General features: G+C 34.7%; 1 long non-coding RNA gene across 1 annotated transcript; it reads right to left on the bottom strand.

Moving 5' to 3' along the window:
• Window positions 1-1,752: 1,752 nt before the first annotated feature.
• On the bottom strand, window positions 1,753-4,850 carry LOC130470658 (uncharacterized). The gene is made up of 4 exons (XR_008931376.1): window positions 4,510-4,850; window positions 4,307-4,419; window positions 3,366-3,453; window positions 1,753-2,169 (listed from the first exon to the last, which is right to left on the bottom strand). It is a non-coding gene; the product is annotated as an uncharacterized lncRNA (long non-coding RNA).
• Window positions 4,851-7,371: the final 2,521 nt, after the last annotated feature.

A 7,371-nucleotide genomic window follows, 5' to 3' on the forward strand; every position in this document is an offset into this window, starting at 1 on the left:
TTTAATTTTGATTTTGCGGATTATATATGTGTAGTTCAGTGATATCAATTCAATCTTTATTAGTTTTTAGTTTAGGTCTGAATCTTATTTTTTTGTTGCTAGTATGTATTATCATGAAGAACATACAAGATATTACTAAGGAACATACAAGCAAGACGCTTGTACGAAGATAATACGTATAAAATAACACATACTTAGTACTCCGTAACATGGAGGCTGACGTTCTTTAGTATTGCTCCGTTTAAAAAAGAGAACATGAAGTGAATATATAAGAACATAATATATCCCAAAAGAGAACATCAGGTCAATTATTAAACAAATAATAAAAAAGAAAGAACATGGAGTGAATATATAAGAACATAATTTATTCCAAAGAAGAACATCTGGTCAATTATTAGACATATATATTAAAAAAACATGGAGTGAATATATAAGAACATAATGTATTCCAAAGAAGAACATCTGGTTAATTATTAACTGATCGGTTTGGTCTCTGGTTAATTATTTGAAATCTCTATTAATGTATTGTTTTGATGCAAAGCCAACTCCATTTTTCTTGAAAACTTTGATTTAGGGTACTACCACGCCATTATAAAGAGAACCAAGTATGCTATACTTAATCTATATTGTAATACTCCACTATACGCTACCATAAATTGCTATACTAATCTATATAGCAGCAAGAAAATATTTACATTTACAAATTAAAACATCCATACTCCAATACATTCTAATCACCGTATAATCTCAAAGTACTACTACATATTTGATCCAAAGTCTTTGTTCTTTTAATAAAATAAGGCTAGACTACATACGGTGATTTTAAAGACACAAAATTCCATGTCTAAAAGATAATCTGCACCTTCATACGTTGCCCTACTCATGGCTACCATACTGCTGGCTTACTCCCTCTCACTGATACCTCTTCTTGTTACTCTTTCTCTCACTTGAAACCACTGACTCCCAAATATTCAATTTCCCAGCAATAAAGCTAAATAACACTAAAGAAGCAACAATGATTCAATTTCCCAGCAACGAATAATTGATAAAACACACACAATCCCAGACCATAAAAGATAATAAGATATGATCAAATCTGAAACAAAACCGAAAATGTCAGGCACAAAAACCGAACCAACCCTGAGATAAGCTATATAATTCTCAAAAACCAACATCAATTCAATTTACCGGCAATTTTACTAACACGTACATTAGACCACAAACATAATTTAAAAAAAGTTAGTACATAAGATTTTTTATTATGTGTTCTTCTTCGGTGTTCGCCGTGTTCGTTCTCTAATTTCTAGTGCCATGCGACTTTAAATTTCTTCAGATTTAACCCCTTTTATCGAATCGGTTGTGTATAAGAAAGCTATACAAATTACACTGTGATGAAATTGGGGATAAATTCATTTTCTGGTAGTTTGGAGATATTTTAGGGATGAAGATTGAGATTGTTTGGGAAGACGGAGAAACCTCTGATTGCTGAATTAGCGAAATCAAAGGAGTTTTAATTTCTAGAGATTTTTTTCCCCTAAATTTCGGGTACAGAGGGTTATACTAAGGATGTGCTTCCCGTATTATTTTTAATGTTTAATATGCGTTTTATATACAATTCTTTGCGTTTTGAAAGTGGTGCACGTACCTCTACGTGGACTATTGTCAGCCATCCACAAATTGGGCACACACACACAATTAAAAGAAAAGAAAAAAGATGTCAAATTGACAATAGTCTTGATAGATAAACAGAAAGGCGCACAAAGAACGTGTAATATCAGTATATGGTCACTTAAAAACAAAAATAACATTCATAGAAGTTATGAGAATTATCTTCCCAGTTACAACTGTCAACAAAAAGATTGACTATAGTTTCACTTCCCATATCTTCTGACCTCCGCATGTAGGTACTAACATGTTGTCTCTAGAAATGTTATGATATATTTGCATTTGCAACAGAATCAAATGAAATCATTGTATCCTCAACCAAATAATGAATGGAAAAGATCACATGCACAAAGTTATCAAGAATAGAAATAAATTGATATTTAATATAATGAGATACTATTCCATTACCTCAAAAACTTTGCTGACACTGAAATTTGCAATCTTTACAGTGCCATTACGCGAAACCAAAAGATTTTGAGTCTTTATGTCCATATGCACTATATTCTGTTTCTCAAAAGAAAAGAAAATTGTTAAGATTCAATATATGCCAATAGCCACGTGAAAAAATGAAGTTACAACTCAGATGGTTCAAGTGCCAAATTTAGAAGAAAAAAAAAGAAAAAAAACTCCTAGAAAAAACTCATTGTTTCTTCTCCTTTCAGCAATAATATGCATTAATGAACAAGTCAAAAGTAAATAGTTATAACCAAAAGAAACCTAAACAGAACAACACCACCTCCCAAAGAAAAAGCCCTAAGTTTGGAATAACAGATTTAATAATGGGTATGAAGAATCCCCTGTTCATTCCTCTTATCTCCTTATTCTGAACCTTTGTGGAAAAAGTTATGAATGTAAATATAACTACATTAAGCTTGATCATCTATTACAACCTATCAATCTATCATAGACTTAGATTAACTGCAAATGAAAAACACCAGGAGAACTACATAAGATTCGAACTTCTAAAGAGATTAACTGCAGTAAACTTCACATCTTAATGCTAAATTACAAATAAATCAGCAAACTCTCTGCACTTCTTTCTTAATGTAAAGTAGGAGACAGTTTTTTGCGCTGAGAAAAAAGGTAGGGCAGTGAGGCAGTATTCAGTTCTTGTTTTGAATCACAGATCAAATTTTTTTTAAGGGTATCACAGATCAATTGGAAACCACCTATCTTTCATCTTATAAATAAGCTACATACATCCAATCCTCCTTTACCCTAGAATGATCAGGAGCCTCTTTTAGAGGCATTGGGACAACATTTAAGATGATTTTGATGTAGGAAATGCAGTAAACAAAGTGTCAGAATCCCCATATACTCTTCTGGATTCCCAACACCATACGAATAGAAAAAAAAATAGCACCAAGCAGACTTTTTTTGAAAAGCGCATTACAAATAAGACCAATATGGACCTTGGGGGCAACAAAATTTAAAATGGAACTAAAGTGATCTTACATGTGAATGAAGATACATTAACCCAGAAACAATATCTCGTAAATATTGTCTCATGATAGCTTCCCCTAAGCCACCAGGTGGTCCAACACCCTCACAATCCCATTTGCCCTCCATATACTCAACTGAACAAAGAAAATTACAATTTCATTGACTAAAAGGCCAAAAAAAAAAATTCCAGATCCATTTAGCCTCCAACAAACAAAAATTCAGAAGTGTGATACGAAAGGAAATGGTGGAAAAAATACCCATATAGAAGTGATCTGTGTCTGGATCATTAATCACCTCGATAAGATTGACTATGTTGGGATAGCTTACAATTTTCATAATTACCACCTGCAAGCAATAATAGAGTACTCAGACATTCAAATGAATTAAGGGAGATAATAATGTAGGCAATAAACCCTAGTCAATTTAGAAAAAGGTTGTTTCTGTTACTATAAAATCATCATAGAATGCAGTTCAGATAAAATTTGGCAATTTACAATTGCTTCCCAAAATAAGCCTTGACAAACTCTGGTTCTTAAAACAAAAATCTACTCCGTAACGCAATTTCCACCCCCACCGTTATGGCAAACAGGATTTTCTACGGTCCAACTTAATGAAAAGGTTTGGCAGAAAAGTCCTGTATCAGAACTCTCAACATATAATGGTTAATCTGGCATAAAAGTGAATCTTATAAAATCAAGCACCTTTATAAAATCAAGCACCAGTATTTATCTTATGGTAAGTATGGAACAATTGTCTTCATGTATTACCTTATCTTTAGAAGTAACAGACTTCATGAAATCTCAATACCAATCATATAAACTCAACTCCAATTACAATCATATAAATGCAACTCCAATTACAATCATACAAACTCATATATATCCGCCTTCACAAAAACCCGTGACCAAAATCCTCAACAATTATGGTGATGATGGGAGACATTGAAGAAGAGTAATTTTATTCTCTAAATTAAAATGGGAAATCGAGTATGATCCCAAATTCTGCCAGATGAATTCAAATTACAATTCCTAATCTAAAGTATGTGCCAATAAACTTAGTCGTGTTTCAAATAATATCAATATTCCAATTTAATTAAACCAGCCATAATTCAAAAAAATCAACAATTAAAAGCAAATCAACCATTAAAAGCAAGAAATAAAACCCTAATTCAAAAAATCCAGACAAAGGTGAATCATACCAGGGAGAAAGAGACGAACTGATAGTGAGGAGATTCAGAAGGAGTGAACCTGGGTGCCGGTTATTGAAGAGGCGAATTACGAAGCAACAGATTCGTCATATGAGAACGAATAGCTAGGGTTGAAAATGGAAGGAGACAGTGAGTTTAACTAATCTAAAATAGCAAAATCAAGAACAAAACTACCGAAAACAATCGATTTTCACCTTCAAATGTATCAATGGTTCCATAGTTGGACTCCTTCTCAAAATCCTCGAATGTGGGCCTTCGATCACCATAAACTAACATCCTCTTGAAGAAGAACGGAGATTGACGATCTGGAAATCTAGGATGATGGAAGGAGAGAGGTGAAGGGGGAGGAGGAGATTGCAAAGATGAGAGCTAGGGTTTGTTGAAAATGGAAGGGGAAAAAGATCCCATAGTCGAGGAAAGAGAAAGGGGAAACAAAGACGATCAAATAAGGCAGATAGATGATGGAACACGTGGCATCATCCAACATCATGGAAAATTTAGTAATTAAGGTTGAAAGGTGGGGTAAAATCGGCACAACACTATTACAGCAATAGTAAATTGAAGTTTGTGTTTTTTAAAGTGTTAGGATGCCATTCCAAACATTAGACTCTCCCGCCTTATGTGTGAATATGTCTATATCACAACGGCCCCTACAATACTTATACCTTAGCACACGAGCCCAAAGAGCGTCTGGTTCCGTCATGACCCTCCAACCAAGCTTGGTTAGGAAGGCGGCATTTGCTTGTTTTGCCGATTTGATACCAACTCCACCTTGAACCATGGGCTTCTGCAGATTCTCCCGCGAAATTGAAAATGAAGGAGCCACAGTGGAAGAAATGTGGGATGAAAACCAGGGCTGGAGGTGGGAATTCTTTGCACCTTATCTCGACCAGGAGCACTTAAAAATCATTCAATCATACGAACTCAAGAATGATCCAGAACTAGCTGATTTGGTTTATTGGCAAAGCAATGATAAAGGAAAATTTCGATCAAGTCGGTCTTGAGTATTATGCGCAATGACAGTGATTTGGTGGATGACGAATGTTGGAGTATGGTTTGGAATGCACCAGCTCAACAAAGAATACAGGCATTTCTTTGGCTTGTCTGTCATGACCGTCTAATGGGTAATCTAAACAGATTCAAGCGGCAGATGACTGATGACCCCTCATGCCCAATATGCGATGAAACTCAAGAGTCGACACTGCACATGATACGTGATTGCCCAGCCGCAAAGGCTGTTTGGAGACGCATTGGAGGACCTGCTGATTTGGCGCAGTTCTTTCAGAATCCTATAAAGCAATGGGTTGCAAACAACTTGAAGCATTTAGATGAAGAGGGGTTCCCCGTGTGGGCTACCTATTTCTGTGTTACATCATGGTGGATTTGGAGGTGGCGTAACTGCTTAATTTTTGGTCGTCGTACAGATATCCCACTTGATTATGGTGCTTTTATCAAGGCCAGATATGATGAGGCCCGAAGAGCTATTGAGGGAGAGCTTGAATCAGGCACGAAACAACCGAACACTAAAGTGGAAATGTTGATTAAGTGGGTTGCTCCTCCGTGTGGTTGGTACATGCAGAATGTTGATGGAGCTGCTAAGGGGTCTCCAGGAAGTGCTGGTGGAGGGGTAATCATACGAGACCATCAGGGGCAAATGATATCTGGTCTAGCTGCGAACTTTGGCATCTGCAATTCTTTCAAAGCTGAGATCATGGCACTAATAAAGGGACTTGAATTGGCTAAGGACTTGGATATTAAGCAATTAATCGTCCAAATGGACAACTTAGCATGCGTCCAGATTATGCAAAACAAAGAAGTTGGGAGTGGAGAATGCTCAAATCTGATTACTCGCTGCTTCAAGCTATTAGATGATCAAGAATGGTCGGTGAAACTTGAACATGTGTATAGAGAAGGAAATCGGGCGGCAGATTGACTTGCTAACCATGGAGTCTCCCAACACATTCGAATCCAAATTTTTTCTTTTGCTCCTGTTGAACTTGGTAGAATTCTAATTGAGGATGCTAGAGGCTTGGCCTTTCCACGTCTAATTCCTCAGTAATGTTAGCTTAGTTGTTTGTTTGTTTTGCGTTGTTTTCTTTTTCTTTGGAATTTATTCCTCAATTGGATCAAAAAAAAAACTTGTTTGATCCTAAAAGTTGTAAAAAGTTGTGGAACGTCTATTGTTGTTTCCTAAACTTAATATGGTAGTCATAGACAATAATAATTGGTAAGTAGTAATGATAATATAATAGCCCTGTTTGGTAACTAGAGTTTAGAGTTTAGCGGTTTACTGTTTGCATTAGCAGTTAGCTGATTAACTTTTTGTTTAGCAGATTTGACTGCGGTTTGACTAGATGTTTATATAAACTTGTTTGGTAACACTTAACTGATTGCTAAAAACCGATGACTACTACTCCCTCCGTTTCACAATGATGTTCCAATTTCTTTTTTCACGTTTGCCAACGCACGTTTTGTATCGTATTTATCTATAGTTACACAATATTAAAAATTATAATTTTTTGATATTGTTAAAGTGTTCATGGAGACGAATCAAACAAGATCCCACATGAATATGTTTTTTCTTATATATTGTAAATAATATAGAATATTCTCTTCTATTGTGAATAGTGTCAAAAACCTCAATTGGAACATCATTGTGGAACGGAGGGAGTATGTTATGTAAAATGACATTTTTGGACATTGATTTTTGTAGCATTAAATGCATTACTTTATTTTCCTCCTAAGTTATTAAGATTGGGTGCATTTCTAATTTATAAATATAATTTGGGAAAAATTACAAATTTAGGTGGTAATTATTATACGTACTCCGTAGTTGTGTACTACTTCAATTTAGACATTTTCACTTTATAACTTGAAAGTGGGTTACTATTACAGTATTACTGCGTTCATCTAAAAAAAAAATTAAGAAAACTGAAATTAAAAAACAGAAAAAAAAAAAAAAAAAAAAAAAAAAAAAAAAAAAAAAAAACTCCAAAAATACCCTATTATTTTTGATAAATTGGGGAGATCAAAAGAAAAAAGGAAACAAAAAAGTA

This window comes from Spinacia oleracea, chromosome 3 (assembly GCF_020520425.1).
Source record: "Spinacia oleracea cultivar Varoflay chromosome 3, BTI_SOV_V1, whole genome shotgun sequence".
Classification (NCBI taxonomy): domain Eukaryota; kingdom Viridiplantae; phylum Streptophyta; class Magnoliopsida; order Caryophyllales; family Amaranthaceae; genus Spinacia; species Spinacia oleracea.